General features: G+C 51.9%; 1 protein-coding gene across 1 annotated transcript in view; it reads right to left on the reverse strand.

Annotated features, from left to right (window-relative positions):
• Positions 1–16,708, reverse strand: part of homeza (homeobox and leucine zipper encoding a) — a 38,023-nt gene extending 21,315 nt beyond the window's left edge. The window contains exon 1 of the mRNA XM_072503869.1: positions 16,337–16,708. The gene's annotated coding sequence lies outside the window, so the exon portion shown is untranslated. The remainder of the gene's footprint in view (positions 1–16,336) is intronic.
• Between the last annotated feature and the right edge of the window lie 963 nt (positions 16,709–17,671).

Raw genomic sequence — 17,671 nt, forward strand, 5'->3', positions numbered from 1 at the left:
TCTATGTTCTATGTACCCCGTATCCTGACATGGTGACCCCCCCCCCTTGTTCAAGAACCGCCCCAGTCAGTGGAAACGATATTCTGGAATCCAGTCTGTCCGGCCCCGTCAGAATTTTATACGTCTCAATGAGATCCCCTCTCATTCTTCTAAACTCCAGCGAACACAAGGCCCGGTCGACCCAATCTCTCCTCTTACGACAAACCCGCCACCTCAGGAGTCTGTCTGGGGTGAAACTTCGCCGCGCCCCCTCCACGGCGAGTATGTCCTTTCCTGGGTACTGAGACCAAAACCGCACACTGTACTCCGGGTGTTGTCTCAGAAAGGCACACCTACAGCAAGACAACCTTGCTTCTGGTATGCAGATCCTCTGGCACTGAAGGCCAACATACCATTTGTCGTCCTGCCTGCTTGCTGGACCTGCCATTTATAGGTCCAGGCAGCGGGCGACCAGGGGGGGGGGGGGGGGTCGCCCGGCCCGACTGTCTGCCCCTCTTCCGCGGCCTCGTTCGCGGCCGGGTGTCCCTGCAGCGGGAGCACGCGGTGTCCACGGGCACACTCGAAGCTTTCCGGGCTCGGTGGAGGCCGCGGGGGTTGGACTGCCTTATCGACCCCCATTCTCACACTTTGATTTGACGGGGTTTTGTTAAGTTTCCGTTTCTCCTTTTTGGGTCGTGCTCCGCTCGTCGTTTTGGAGTACACCCACCTTTTATTTTTCCCTCAGTTATTTTGTGTTCTTTTACTCAGTTGCTACAATAGGCATCGTGCCAGCACACTAGTCCCCTGCTACATGTGGATAAATGAGGCAGGGCATCACCTCACAGGAGGGGGGAAAAATAAAAAACTCAAATTCTTTTTTTGCCTTCTTTGACCCTAAATTTATAATTTATAGTAGTAATACCGTATAAAAGGTGCTGGACCTGCATGCTTGCTTTCAGCGACTGGTGCAGCAGAACACTAGGGTCCCCCTGTACGTCAACCTTTCCCAACCTACCACCATTTAAGTAATACTTTACCATTTGTAGTTTTCCCAGCAAAGTAGACAGCATCACGCTGATCCACGTCACACCGCATCTGGGACGTATTTGCTCACTCACTCGCTCAACTTGTCCAAATCGCCTTGAAGTGTCTTAACATCCTCACCACTCACACCCGCACCTAGTCTTGTGTCGTCAGCACAGTTGTAAATGTTACATTTGGTTCTCTCATCCAAACTTTTGGTATAAATTGTAATTTAAAACAAGGGGGGAGTTTTAAAATCGATGTGCTCTCATCTATGCAATAGAGTCCAACACAAAGTGGCCTCTACAACTGACCTGGCACACCCTCGACAAGCGGCCCCCCCGACCCCCGACTGCCAGCCCCTCTACTGCTGCGTTTTTTGCTGCCAGGTGTCCTTGGAGAGGGACTTCGTCTGCCAACTTTTTTTTCTCCCCCAATTAAGAGGCAATTCAGCGTGGCCAATCCACCTACCCTCCACATCTTTGGGTTGTGGGGGCGAAACCCACGCAGACACGGGGAGAAGGTGCAAACTCCGCACGGACAGTGACCCGGGAGCAGGAACAAACCTACGTCCTCGGCACCGTGAGGCAGCAGTGCTAACCACTGCGTCACCATTCTGCCAACATAATTGAAGCCTCTGTGCCCAGAGGGCTCAGCAGGGGACTGGGGTGTGTTATTGCCCCCCTCTACACTGTCCCCATCAAACACTCCCAGGACAGGTACAGCACGGGGTTAGATACAGAGTAAAGCTCCCTCTACACTGTCCCCATCAAACACTCCCAGGACAGGTACAGTACGGGGTCAGATACAGAGTAAAGCCCCCTCTACACTGTCCCCATCAAACACTCCCAGGACAGGTACAGTACGGGGTTAGATACAGAGTAAAGCTCCCTCTACACTGTCCCCATCAAACACTCCCAGGACAGGCACAGCACGGGGTTAGATACAGAGTAAAGCTCCATCTACACTGTCCCCATCAAACACTCCCAGGACAGGTACAGCACGGGGTTAGATACAGAGTAAAGCTCCCTCTACACTGTCCCCATCATACCGTCCCAGGACTGGTACAGCACATGGTTAGATACAGAGTAAAGCTTCCTCTACACTGTCCCCATCAAACACTCCCAGGACAGGTACAGCACTGGGTTAGATACAGAGTAAAGCTCCCTCTACACTGTCCCCATCAAACCGTCCCAGGACAGGAACAGCACGGGGTTAGATATAGAGTAATGCTCCCTCTACACAGTCCCCATTAAACAGTACCAGGACAGGTACAGCACGGGGTTAGATACAGAGTAAAGCTCCCTCTACACTGTCCCCATCAAACACTCCCAGGACAGGTACAGCACGGAGTTAGATACAGAGTAAAGCTCCCTCTACACAGTCCCCATCAAACACTCCCAGGACAGGTACAGCACGGGGTTAGATACAGAGTAAAGCTCCCTCTGCACTGTCTCCATCGAACACTCCCAGGACAGGCACAGCACGGGGTTAGATACAGAGTAAAGCTCCATCTACACTGTCCCCATCAAACACTCCCAGGACAGGTACAGCACGGGGTTAGATACAGAGTAAAGCTCCCTCTACACTGTCCCCATCATACCGTCCCAGGACTGGTACAGCACATGGTTAGATACAGAGTAAAGCTTCCTCTACACTGTCCCCATCAAACACTCCCAGGACAGGTACAGCACTGGGTTAGATACAGAGTAAAGCTCCCTCTACACTGTCCCCATCAAACCGTCCCAGGACAGGAACAGCACGGGGTTAGATATAGAGTAATGCTCCCTCTACACAGTCCCCATTAAACAGTACCAGGACAGGTACAGCACGGGGTTAGATACAGAGTAAAGCTCCCTCTACACTGTCCCCATCAAACACTCCCAGGACAGGTACAGCACGGAGTTAGATACAGAGTAAAGCTCCCTCTACACAGTCCCCATCAAACACTCCCAGGACAGGTACAGCACGGGGTTAGATACAGAGTAAAGCTCCCTCTACACTGTGCCCATCAAACACTCCCAGGACAGGTACAGTACGGGGTTAGATACAGAGTAAAGCTCCCTCTACACTGTCCCCATCAAACAATCCCAGGACAGGTACAGCACGGGGTTAGATACAGAGTAAAGCTCCCTCTGCACTGTCCCCATCAACACTCCCAGGACAGGTACAGCACAGGGTTAGATACAGAGTAAAGCTCCCTCTACACTGTCCCCATCAAACACTCCCAGGACAGGTACAGCACGGGGTTAGATACAGAGTAAAGCTCCCTCTGCACTGTCCCCATCAAACACTCCCAGAACAGGCACAACACGGGGTTAGAGACAGAGTAAAGCTCCCTCTACACTGTCCCCATCAAATACTCCCAGGACAGGTACAGCACGGGGTTAGATACAGAGTAAAGCTCCCTCTACACTGTCCCCATCTAACACTCCCAGGACAGGTACAGCACGGGGTTAGATACAGAGTAAAGCTCCCTCTACACTGTCCCCATCAAACACTCCCAGGACAGGTACAGCACGGGGTTAGATACAGAGTAAAGCTCCCTCTCCATTGTCCCTATCAAACACTCCCAGGACAGGTCCAGCACAGGGTTAGATACAGAGTAAAGCTCCCTCTACACTGTCCCCATCAAACACTCCCAGGACAGGTACAGCACGGGGTTAGATACAGAGTAAAGCTCCCTCTACACTGTCCCCATCAAACACTCCCAGGACAGGTACAGCACGGGGTTAGATACAGAGTCAAGCTCCCTCTACACTGTCCCCATTAAACACTCCCAGGACAGGTACAGCACGGGGTTAGATACAGAGTAAAGCTCCCTCTACACTGTCCCATCAACACTCCCAGGACAGGTACAGCACCGGGTTACATACAGAGTAAAGCTCCCTCTGCATTGTCCCCATCAAACACTCCCAGGACAGGTACAGCACAGGGTTAGATACAGAGTAAAGCTCCCTCTACACTGTCCCCATCAAACACTCCCAGGACAGGTACAGCACGGGGTTAGATACAGAGTAAAGCTCCCTCTACACTGTTCCCATTAAACACTCCCAGGACAGGTACAGCACGGGGTTAGATACAGAGTAAAGCTCCCTCTACACTGTCCCCATTAAACACTCCCAGGACAGTTACAGCACGGGGTTAGATACAGAGTAAAGCTCCCTCTACACTGTCCCCATCAAACACTCCCAGGACAGGTACAGCACGGGGTTAGATACAGAGTAAAGCTCCCTCTGCACTGTCCCCATCAAACACTCCCAGGACAGGTACAGCACGGGGTTAGATACAGAGTAAAGCTCCATCTACACTGTCCCCATCTAACACTCCCAGGACAGGTACAGCACGGGGTTAGATACAGAGTAAAGCTCCCTCTCCATTGTCCCTATCAAACACTCCCAGGACAGGTACAGCACGGGGTTAGATACAGAGTAAAGCTCCCTCTACACTGTCCCCATCATACCGTCCCAGGACTGGTACAGCACATGGTTAGATACAGAGTAAAGCTTCCTCTACACTGTCCCCATCAAACACTCCCAGGACAGGTACAGCACTGGGTTAGATACAGAGTAAAGCTCCCTCTACACTGTCCCCATCAAACCGTCCCAGGACAGGAACAGCACGGGGTTAGATATAGAGTAATGCTCCCTCTACACAGTCCCCATTAAACAGTACCAGGACAGGTACAGCACGGAGTTAGATACAGAGTAAAGCTCCCTCTACACAGTCCCCATCAAACACTCCCAGGACAGGTACAGCACGGGGTTAGATACAGAGTAAAGCTCCCTCTACACTGTCCCCATCAAACAATCCCAGGACAGGTACAGCACGGGGTTAGATACAGAGTAAAGCTCCCTCTGCACTGTCCCCATCAAACACTCCCAGGACAGGTACAGCACAGGGTTAGATACAGAGTAAAGCTCCCTCTACACTGTCCCCATCAAACACTCCCAGGACAGGTACAGCACGGGGTTAGATACAGAGTAAAGCTCCCTCTGCACTGTCCCCATCAAACACTCCCAGAACAGGCACAACACGGGGTTAGAGACAGAGTAAAGCTCCCTCTACACTGTCCCCATCAAACACTCCCAGGACAGGTACAGCACGGGGTTAGATACAGAGTAAAGCTCCCTCTCCATTGTCCCTATCAAACACTCCCAGGACAGGTACAGCACGGGGTTAGATACAGAGTAAAGCTCCCTCTACACTGTCCCCATCAAACACTCCCAGGACAGGTACAGCACGGGGTTAGATACAGAGTAAAGCTCCCTCTACACTGTCCCCATCAAACACTCCCAGGACAGGTACAGCACGGGGTTAGATACAGAGTCAAGCTCCCTCTACACTGTCCCCATTAAACACTCCCAGGACAGGTACAGCACGGGGTTAGATACAGAGTAAAGCTCCCTCTACACTGTCCCATCAACACTCCCAGGACAGGTACAGCACAGGGTTACATACAGAGTAAAGCTCCCTCTGCATTGTCCCCATCAAACACTCCCAGGACAGGTACAGCACAGGGTTAGATACAGAGTAAAGCTCCCTCTACACTGTCCCCATCAAACACTCCCAGGACAGGTACAGCACGGGGTTAGATACAGAGTAAAGCTCCCTCTACACTGTTCCCATTAAACACTCCCAGGACAGGTACAGCACGGGGTTAGATACAGAGTAAAGCTCCCTCTACACTGTCCCCATTAAACACTCCCAGGACAGGTACAGCACGGGGTTAGATACAGAGTAAAGCTCCCTCTACACTGTCCCCATCAAACACTCCCAGGACAGGTACAGCACGGGGTTAGATACAGAGTAAAGCTCCCTCTGCACTGTCCCCATCAAACACTCCCAGGACAGGTACAGCACGGGGTTAGATACAGAGTAAAGCTCCATCTACACTGTCCCCATCTAACACTCCCAGGACAGGTACAGCACGGGGTTAGATACAGAGTAAAGCTCCCTCTCCATTGTCCCTATCAAACACTCCCAGGACAGGTACAGCACGGGGTTAGATACAGAGTAAAGCTCCCTCTACACTGTCCCCATCATACCGTCCCAGGACTGGTACAGCACATGGTTAGATACAGAGTAAAGCTTCCTCTACACTGTCCCCATCAAACACTCCCAGGACAGGTACAGCACTGGGTTAGATACAGAGTAAAGCTCCCTCTACACTGTCCCCATCAAACCGTCCCAGGACAGGAACAGCACGGGGTTAGATATAGAGTAATGCTCCCTCTACACAGTCCCCATTAAACAGTACCAGGACAGGTACAGCACGGAGTTAGATACAGAGTAAAGCTCCCTCTACACAGTCCCCATCAAACACTCCCAGGACAGGTACAGCACGGGGTTAGATACAGAGTAAAGCTCCCTCTACACTGTCCCCATCAAACAATCCCAGGACAGGTACAGCACGGGGTTAGATACAGAGTAAAGCTCCCTCTGCACTGTCCCCATCAAACACTCCCAGGACAGGTACAGCACAGGGTTAGATACAGAGTAAAGCTCCCTCTACACTGTCCCCATCAAACACTCCCAGGACAGGTACAGCACGGGGTTAGATACAGAGTAAAGCTCCCTCTGCACTGTCCCCATCAAACACTCCCAGAACAGGCACAACACGGGGTTAGAGACAGAGTAAAGCTCCCTCTACACTGTCCCCATCAAACACTCCCAGGACAGGTACAGCACGGGGTTAGATACAGAGTAAAGCTCCCTCTACACTGTCCCCATCTAACACTCCCAGGACAGGTACAGCACGGGGTTAGATACAGAGTAAAGCTCCCTCTCCATTGTCCCTATCAAACACTCCCAGGACAGGTACAGCACGGGGTTAGATACAGAGTAAAGCTCCCTCTACACTGTCCCCATCAAACACTCCCAGGACAGGTACAGCACGGGGTTAGATACAGAGTAAAGCTCCCTCTACACTGTCCCCATCAAACACTCCCAGGACAGGTACAGCACGGGGTTAGATACAGAGTCAAGCTCCCTCTACACTGTCCCCATTAAACACTCCCAGGACAGGTACAGCACGGGGTTAGATACAGAGTAAAGCTCCCTCTACACTGTCCCATCAACACTCCCAGGACAGGTACAACACGGGGTTAGAGACAGAGTAAAGCTCCCTCTACACTGTCCCCATCAAACACTCCCAGGACAGGTACAGCACGGGGTTAGATACAGAGTAAAGCTCCCTCTACACTGTCCCCATCTAACACTCCCAGGACAGGTACAGCACAGGGTTAGATACAGAGTAAAGCTCCCTCTACACTGTCCCCATCAAACACTCCCAGGACAGGTACAGCACGGGGTTAGATACAGAGTAAAGCTCCCTCTACACTGTTCCCATTAAACACTCCCAGGACAGGTACAGCACGGGGTTAGATACAGAGTAAAGCTCCCTCTACACTGTCCCCATTAAACACTCCCAGGACAGGTACAGCACGGGGTTAGATACAGAGTAAAGCTCCCTCTACACTGTCCCCATCAAACACTCCCAGGACAGGTACAGCACGGGGTTAGATACAGAGTAAATCTCCCTCTACACTGTCCCCATCAAACACTCCGAGGACAGGTACAGCACGGGGTTAGATACAGAGTAAAGCTCCCTCTACACTGTCCCCATCAAACACTCCCAGGACAGCTACAGCACGGGGTTAGATACAGAGTAAAGCTCCCTCTACACTGTCCCCATCAAACACTCCCAGGACAGCTACAGCACGGGGTTAGATACAGAGTAAAGCTCGCTCTACACTGTCCCCATCAAACACTCCCAGGACAGGTACAGCACAGGGTTAGATACAGAGTAAAGCTCCCTCTACCCTGTCCCCATCAAACACTCCCAGGACAGGTACAGCACGGGATTAGATAAAGAGTAAAGCTCCCTCTACACTGTCCTCATCAACACTCACAGGACAGGTACAGCACGGGGTTAGATACAGAGTAAAGCTCCCACTACTTTGTCCCCATCAAACACTCCCAGGACAGCTACAGCACGGGGTTAGATACAGAGTAAAGCTCCCTCTACACTGTCCCCATCAAACACTCCCAGGACAGGTACAGCACGGGGTTAAATACAGAGTAAAGCTCCCTCTACACTGTCCCCATCAAACACTCCCAGGACAGGTACAGCACGGGGTTAGATAAAGAGTAAAGCTCCCTCTACACTGTCCTCATCAACACTCCCAGGACAGGTACAGCACGGGGTTAGATACAGAGTAAAGCTCCCACTACACTGTCCCCATCAAACACTCCCAGGACAGCTACAGCACGGGGTTAGATACAGAGTAAAGCTCCCTCTACACTGTCCCCATCAAACACTCTCAGGACAGGTACAGCACGGGGTTAAATACAGAGTAAAGCTCCCTCTACACTGTCCCCATCAAACACTCCCAGGACAGGTACAGCACGGGGTTAGATAAAGAGTAAAGCTCCCTCTACACTGTCCTCATCAACACTCCCAGGACAGGTACAGCACGGGGTTAGATACAGAGTAAAGCTCCCACTACACTGTCCCCATCAAACACTCCCAGGACAGCTACAGCACGGGGTTAGATACAGAGTAAAGCTCCCTCTACACTGTCCCCATCAAACACTCCCAGAACAGGTACAGCACAGGGTTAGATACAGAGTAAAGCTCCCACTACACTGTCCCCATCAAACACTCCCAGGACAGCTACAGCACGGGGTTAGATACAGAGTAAAGCTCCCTCTGCACTGTCCCCATCAAACACTCCCAGGACAGGTACACACGGGGTTAGATACAGAGTAAAGCTCCCTCTACACTGTCCCCATCAAACACTTCCAGGTCAGGTACAGCACGGGGTTAGATACAGAGTAAAGCTCGCTCTACACTGTCCCCATCAAACACTCCCAGGACAGGTACAGCACAGGGTTAGATACAGAGTAAAGCTCCCTCTACCCTGTCCCCATCAAACACTCCCAGGACAGGTACAGCACGGGATTAGATAAAGAGTAAAGCTCCCTCTACACTGTCCTCATCAACACTCACAGGACAGGTACAGCACGGGGTTAGATACAGAGTAAAGCTCCCACTACTTTGTCCCCATCAAACACTCCCAGGACAGCTACAGCACGGGGTTAGATACAGAGTAAAGCTCCCTCTACACTGTCCCCATCAAACACTCCCAGGACAGGTACAGCACGGGGTTAAATACAGAGTAAAGCTCCCTCTACACTGTCCCCATCAAACACTCCCAGGACAGGTACAGCACGGGGTTAGATAAAGAGTAAAGCTCCCTCTACACTGTCCTCATCAACACTCCCAGGACAGGTACAGCACGGGGTTAGATACAGAGTAAAGCTCCCACTACACTGTCCCCATCAAACACTCCCAGGACAGCTACAGCACGGGGTTAGATACAGAGTAAAGCTCCCTCTACACTGTCCCCATCAAACATTCCCAGGACAGGTACAGCACGGGATTAGATAAAGAGTAAAGCTCCCTCTACACTGTCCTCATCAACACTCACAGGACAGGTACAGCACGGGGTTAAATACAGAGTAAAGCTCCCACTACTTTGTCCCCATCAAACACTCCCAGGACAGCTACAGCACGGGGTTAGATACAGAGTAAAGCTCCCTCTACACTGTCCCCATCAAACACTCCCAGGACAGGTACAGCACGGGGTTAGATACAGAGTAAAGCTCCCTCTACACTGTCCCCATCAAACACTCCCAGGACAGGTACAGCACGGGGTTAGATACAGAGTAAAGCTTCCTCTACACTGTCCCCATCAAACACTCCCAGGACAGGTACAGCACTGGGTTAGATACAGAGTGAAGCTCCCTCTACACTGTCCCCATCAAACCGTCCCAGGACAGGTACAGCACAGGGTTAGATACAGAGTAAAGCTCCCTCTACACTGTCCCCATCAAACACTCCCAGGACAGGTATAGCACGGGGTTAGATACAGAGTAAAGCTCCCTCTACACTGTCTGCATCAAACACTCCCAGGACAGGTACAGCACTGGGTTAGATACAGAGTAAAGCTCCCTCTACACTGTCCCCATCAAACCGTCCCAGGACAGGAACAGTACGGGGTTAGATATAGAGTAAAGCTCCCTCTACACAGTCCCCATCAAACACTCCCAGGACAGGTACAGCACGGGGTTAGATACAGAGTAAAGCTCCCTCCACACTGCCCCCATCAAACACTCCCAGGACAGGTACAGCACAGGGTTAGATACAGAGTAAAGCTCCCTCTACACTGCCCCCATCAAACACTCCCAGGACAGGTACAGCACGGGGTTAGATACAGAGTAAAGCTCCCTCTACACTGTCCCCATCAAACACTCCCAGGACAGGTACAGCACGGGGTTAGATACAGAGTAAAGCTCCCTCTACACTGTCCCCATCAAACACTCCCAGGACAGGTACAGCACGGGGTTAGATACAGAGTAAAGCTCCCTCTACACTGTCCCCATCAAACACTCCCAGGACAGGTACAGCACGGGGTTAGATACAGAGTAAAGCTCCCTCTACACTGTCCCCATTAAACACTCCCAGGACAGGTACAGCACGGGGTTAGATACAGAGAAAAGCTCCCTCTACACTGTCCCATCAAACACTCCCAGGACAGGTACAGCACGGGGTTAGATACAGAGTAAAGCTCCCTCTAAACTGTCCCCATCAAACACTTCCAGGACAGGTACAGCACGGGGTTCGATACAGAGTAAAGCTCCCTCTATACTGTCCCCATCAAACCGTCCCAGGACAGGTACAGCACAGGGTTAGATACAGAGTAAAGCTCCCTCTACACTGTCCCCATCAAACACTCCCAGGACAGATACAGCACGGGGTTAGATAAAGAGTAAAGCTTCCTCTACACTGTCCCCATCATACCGTCCCAGGACTGGTACAGCACATGGTTAGATACAGAGTAAAGCTTCCTCTACACTGTCCCCATCAAACACTCCCAGGACAGGTACAGCACTGGGTTAGATACAGAGTAAAGCTCCCTCTCCACTGTCCCCATCAAACCGTCCCAGGACAGGAACAGCACGGGGTTAGATATAGAGTAATGCTCCCTCTACACAGTCCCCATCAAACAGTCCCAGGACAGGTACAGCACGGGGTTAGATCGAGAGTAAAGCTCCCTCTACACTGTCCCCATTAAACACTCCCAGGACAGGTACAGCACGGGGTTAGATACAGAGTAAAGCTCCCTCTACACTGTCCCCATTAAACACTCCCAGGACAGGTGCAGCACTGGGTTAGATACGGAGTAAAGCTCCCTCTACAGTGTCCCCATCAAACACTCCCAGGACAGGTACAGCACGGGGTTAGATACAGAGTAAAGCTCCCTCTACACTGTCCCCATCAACACTCCCAGGACAGGTACAGCACAGGGTTAGATACAGAGTAAAGCTCCCTCTGCATTGTCCCCATCAAACACTCCCAGGACAGGTACAGCACGGGGTTAGATACAGAGTAAAGCTCCCTCTACACTGTCCCCATCAAACACTCCCAGGACAGGTACAGCACGGGGTTAGATACAGAGTAAAGCTCCCACTACACTGTCCCCATCAAACACTCCCAGGACAGGTACAGCACGGGGTTAGATACAGAGTAAAGCTCCCTCTACACTGTTCCCATTAAACACTCCCAGGACAGGTACAGCACGGGGTTAGATACAGAGGAAAGCTCCCTCTACACTGTCCCCATTAAACACTCCCAGGACAGGTACAGCACGGGGTTAGATACAGAGTAAAGCTCCCTCTACACTGTCCCCATCAAACACTCCCAGGACAGGTACAGCACGGGGTTAGATACAGAGTAAAGCTCCCACTACTTTGTCCCCATCAAACACTCCCAGGACAGCTACAGCACGGGGTTAGATACAGAGTAAAGCTCCCTCTACACTGTCCCCATCAAACACTCCCAGGACAGGTACAGCACGGGGTTAAATACAGAGTAAAGCTCCCTCTACACTGTCCCCATCAAACACTCCCAGGACAGGTACAGCACGGGGTTAGATAAAGAGTAAAGCTCCCTCTACACTGTCCTCATCAACACTCCCAGGACAGGTACAGCACGGGGTTAGATACAGAGTAAAGCTCCCACTACACTGTCCCCATCAAACACTCCCAGGACAGCTACAGCATGGGGTTAGATACAGAGTAAAGCTCCCTCTACACTGTCCCCATCAAACACTCCCAGGACAGGTACAGCACAGGGTTAGATACAGAGTAAAGCTCCCTCTACACTGTCCCCATCACACACTCCCAGGACAGGTACAGCACAGGGTTAGATACAGAGTAAAGCTCCCTCTACTCTGTCCCCATCAAACACTTCCAGGTCAGGTACAGCACGGGGTTAGATACAGAGTAAAGCTCCCTCTGCACTGTCCCCATCAAACACTCCCAGGACAGGTACAGCACAGGGTTAGATACAGAGTAAAACTCCCTCTACACTGTCCCCATCAAACACTTCCAGGTCAGGTACAGCACGGGGTTAGATACAGAGTAAAGCTCCCTCTGCACTGTCCCCATCAAACACTCCCAGGACAGGTACAGCACAGGGTTAGATACAGAGTAAAGCTCCCTCTACGCAGTCTCCATCAAACACTTCCAGGTCGGGTACAGCATGTAGCAAAGCTCCCTCCATGCGTGTATGGTTCACCACTATTTCCCACTTCGGCCTGAGGCCCGCACAGTTCATCACTACTTTCAGCTGTAGCCCGAGACCTTTTACAGTTCAACATTACTTCCAACTGCAACCTGAGGCCTTGGATGGTTCCCCAGTCCTTCAAACTGAGGCCTTTTGCAAGGTTCATCCTTAATTCCAACGGAGCATTTACACGGTTCACCATAATCCAACTGCTGCCTAACTGCGATCTTGTACTGGTGTTCACCTTCACTTTCAACTGCCGGCTAACTGATCGAGGCCCGTAACAGCGTGACTTCAAACTGCGGCCTAACCGAGGTCTGCACGGTTCACCACTACTTCCAACTGCAGCCTGAGGCCTGGATCGTCACCACTACTTCCAACTGAGGTCTATGTGGTTCACCAATTAGAGAACAGGTCAACCTAGACTTAATATTTGTAATGAGAACGGAATCATTGGCAATCTAGTTGTGCGAAGTTCCTTGGGGATGAGCGACCATAAAGTGATAGAGATCTTCATCACGGTGGGTCACAGATTAGGGATACAGGGTGAACCAGGGTGAGGACAGGTTTCTTCACCCAGAGAGTGGTAAGTCTGTGGAATTCTTTACCACAGAAAGCAGTTGAGGCCAGTACATTGTATGTTTTCAAGAAGGTGTTAGTTATAGCTCTTGGGGCTAAAGGGATCAAAGGTTGTGGGGGGGTGGGGGGGAAAGCGGGAGCAGGTTACGGAGTTGCTTGATCAACCACGATCATAATGAATGGTAGTGCAGGCCCGAATGGCCTACTCCTGTTACTATTTTCCATATTTCTAGCAAGTCACCCCTTCACCCCCTATATTCTCAGGAAAACAACCCTAGCCTATCCAATCTCTCCTCACAGCTGAATTTTCAAACCCTGGCAACATTCCTGGAAATCTCTGCACTCCCTCTCAAGGGCAATTACTTCCTTCCCATACTGTGGCAACCAGAATGGAACACAAGCTCCAGCTGTGGCCTACACCAGCCTTTTATACAGTTCCAGCATTACACGCCTGCCTTTGTATTCAATACCTCGCCCAATAAAGGAAAGCATTCCATTTGCTTTCTTGACCACCGTGTCCATTTTCAGCGACCTGCGGACAGGCATTCCAAGGTCTTTCACTTCCTCAACCCCTCTCGATACTTTCCTGCTTATTGGCCATTCCCTTGATTTGTTAGACCATTACCGGACACCCCTGTTCAGTTCACCACTACGTCCAACTGGGGGGTCTGTTCATTTCACCACTACATCGAACTGCGGTCTAACTTGAGGCCTGCATGGTTCACCACTACTTCCAACTGCGTCCTAACTGGAGTCTTGTATGATTTATCACTACATCCAACTGCAGCCTAACTTGAGGCCTGTACAGTTCACCACTACATACAACCACGGCCTACCTTGAGGCCTGTTCGGTTCACCACTACATACAACTGAGGCCTGTACAGTTCACCACTACTTCCAACTGCGTCCTAACTTGAGGCCTGTACAGTTCACCACTACTTCCAACTGCGTCCTAACTTGAGTCCTGTTCGGTTCACCACGACATACAACTGCGGCCTAACTTGAGGCCGGTATGGTTCACCACTCCATACAACCACGGCCTAACTTGAGGCATGTTCGGTTCACCGCTACATCCAGCCGGGCCTAACTTGAGGCTTGTATAGTTCACCACTGCTCCCAACTGCGGCCTAACATGAGGCCTGTACTGTTTACCACTACATCCAACTGTGGCCTAACTGGAGGCTGTATGGTTCACCACTACTTCCATCTGCAGCCTAACTTGATGCCTGTACAGTTCACCACTACATCCAACTAAGGCCTAACTTGAGGCCCGTTCGGTTCACCACTACATACAACTAAGGCCTGTACAGTTCACCACTACTTCCAACTGCGTCCCAACTGGAGGCCTGTACAGTTCACCACTACTTCCAACTGCGTCCTAACTTGAGGCCTGTACTGTTCACCACTACATCCAACTGTGGCCTAACTTCAGTCCTGTATGGTTCACCACTACATCCAACTGCACCCAAACTAGAGGCTTGTACGGTTCACCACTACATTCAACTGCGGCCTAACTTGAGGCCTGTACAGTTGACCACAACATACAACTGAGGACTGTATGGTTCACACTACATACAACCGCGGCCTAACTTGAGGCCTGTTCGGTTCACTACTACATACAACTGAGGCCTGTACAGTTCACCACTACATCCAACTCCGTCCTAACTTGAGGCCTGTTTGGTTCACCACTACATGCAACCACGGCCTAACTTGAGGCATGTTCGGTTCACCACTACATCCAGCCGGGTCTAACTTGAGGCCTGTACGGTTCACCACTGCATCCAACTGTGGCCTAACTTCAGTCCTGTACGGTTCACCACTACATCCAACTGGGGCCTAACTTCAGTCCTGTACGGTTCACCACTACATCCAACTGGGGCCTAACTTCAGTCCTGTATGGTTCACCACTACATCCAACTGCACCCAAACTAGAGGCTTGTACGGTTCACCACTACATACAATTGAGGCCTATACGGTTCACCACTACACACAACTGTGGCCTAACTAGAGACCTGTTCGGTTCACCACTACATACAACGGAGGCCTGGACAGCTCACCACTACTTCCAACTGCGTCCCAACTTGAGGCCTGTACAGTTCACCACTATATACAGCCGTGTGTAACAGGCTGGAGAACGGGCTGGACCATAGAATCCCTCCAGTGCAGAAGGAGATAATTCGGCCCATCGAGTCTGCACTGACCCTCTGAAAGAGCACCCTACCTCGGACCTCTCTCTCCCTTTGCCCCATCCCTGTAACCCCACCTAACCCACACACGGGACAGTGGGAGGAAATCGGAGCGAAACGCACGCTGACACGGGAAGAACGTGCAAACCCCGCAGTCACCCGCAGCCGCAATCGAACCCGGGTCCCCGACGCTGTGAGGCAGCCATGCTGAGCACGGTTATGGCCTCCTTCTGCACTCTAAAGACTGGAAACATTTGCAAATCTTTAATCCCCTGCTTTCCCCCCCCCTTCCCCTACATACAAAATATATAAATAGATTTGGCAAAGAAAAACAAGAAAATCCTTTCTTTAAAAATAGGCATTGTAAGCAGACAGGCGTTTCAGGGTAGTTGTTGGGGGGGGGGGGGACACTCCCTCTCTCTGGGGATCAAATGCAAAAGAAAAACCCTCTTCTCGAGGTGGGGTGCAAGGGCTGGGGGGGGGGGGGGGGGGCGGGTGAACTCACAAATCGATAATAAACTGAGGGAGAAGGGAGGAATCCTATGGGTTAAATTCCAAGCGGAAATCGACGATGTTTATACCTGGGTGAGAGAGAGAGAGGGGGGAGGAATTAAAGAGAGGGAGTGTGAGAGAAAGAGAGAGAAAGTAATGTGGGATTTAATGGTGTCCTGTCGAACCTTTTACAACCTGCCTCCAGTTCACATTTCCACACACACACACACACACTTTCCCTTCCCAAATCCAATCTCTTCTGCTCCCCTCCCCTGCACTCCAGCTAAAAGCAGTCGCCATCTTCAGCAAAGATTTATTGTTTTAAAAAGAAAATCTCCCAAAGAACGAAGCAAGAGAGACGCACAGAGGCAGACGCTGGGCAGAAACAAGAGCTCTCTCTCTCTCCCACTCTCTCGCCCCTTTAAGAGGAACATATTCTCACCAGATCTCACATCCAGCTAGCTGACCACCTCCTCTGCCTGTTGTCCATTTGACTGGAGGTTTGGTGGGGGTGGAGGGCTTTACTTTCACAGGTCCTTCACAGATGCCTCCGCTGCAATGCTAGTTTGGGAAATTAAGGCGATGGTTGTTGTTGCTGGTCTGCGGTGTTTTGTCTCTCCACTCTCACACTCTCTCTCTCGCACTCCCTTCTTTTCAAACAGGGGCTGCCGCTGCTGCTGCCGCCGCCACCCCTACATTCATGGGAAAAAAAAGGCTGGCTCTCTGGAGGGAGATGCCGAGGCCACTGGCTCTCCAAGAGAGGGCAGAATGAGCATAGGAGACACACACACACACAACACACATGAATAAATCTCAACCTGAGCATTTTAGCCATTTGAGGGAGAGGGGAGGGGGGGAGGTGACATCCCCACCATGGCTACAATTCAGAGGCACATTATTCTTTCCAGGGGTCTCTCTCCAAGTCCATTATTTGAGCATGATGTGATTTGTCTCTGCACAAGAGACTGGGAGGGAGAGCAGTTTCTGGGTCCTGACCCAGATTGAAATGTGGGTGTTTGGAGAAGGGGGGGGGGTTTGGAGAAGGGGGGGTTTGGAGAAGGGGAAGGGGGGGTTTGGAGAAGGGGAAGGGGGGGTTTGGAGAAGGGGGGGGGGGTTTGGAGAAGGGGGGGGGGGTTTGGAGAAGGGGGGGGGTTTGGAGAAGGGGGGGGGGGTTTGGAGAAGGGGGGGGGGTTTGGAGAAGGGGGGGGGGGTTTGGAGAGGGGGGGGGGGTTTGGAGAAGGGGGGGGGGTTTGGAGAAGGGGGGGGGTTTGGAGAAGGGGGGGGGGTTTGGAGAAGGGGGGGGGGTTTGGAGAAGGGGGGGGGTTTGGAGAAGGGGGGGGGGTTTGGAGAAGGGGGGGTTGGAGAAGGGGGGGGGTTTGGAGAAGGGGGGGGTTGGAGAAGGGTGGGGGGGGGGTTGGAGAAGGGTGGGGGGGTTGGAGAAGGGGGGGGTTGGAGAAGGGGGGGGGTTGGAGAAGGGGGGGGGGTTGGAGAAGGGGGGGGGGTTGGAGAAGGAGGGGGGGGGTTGGGAGAAGGGGGGGTGTGGTGTTTGGAGAAGGGGGGTGGTTTGGAGAAGGGGGGGTTTGGAGAAGGGGGGGTGTTTGGAGGGGGAGGGGGTGTTTGGAGGGAGGGAAGTGTTTGGAGGGAGGGGGAGGGGTGTTTGGAGGAGGGGAATGTTTGGAGGGGGGGGTGCTGTTTGGGGGAGGGGGCTGTTTGGGGGTTGTTTGGGAGGAGGGGGGTGTTTTGTGGGGAGGTGTTTGTGGTGGTGGTGGTGGGGGGT

Source organism: Scyliorhinus torazame, chromosome 5, assembly GCF_047496885.1.
Source record: "Scyliorhinus torazame isolate Kashiwa2021f chromosome 5, sScyTor2.1, whole genome shotgun sequence".
NCBI classification, from domain to species: domain Eukaryota; kingdom Metazoa; phylum Chordata; class Chondrichthyes; order Carcharhiniformes; family Scyliorhinidae; genus Scyliorhinus; species Scyliorhinus torazame.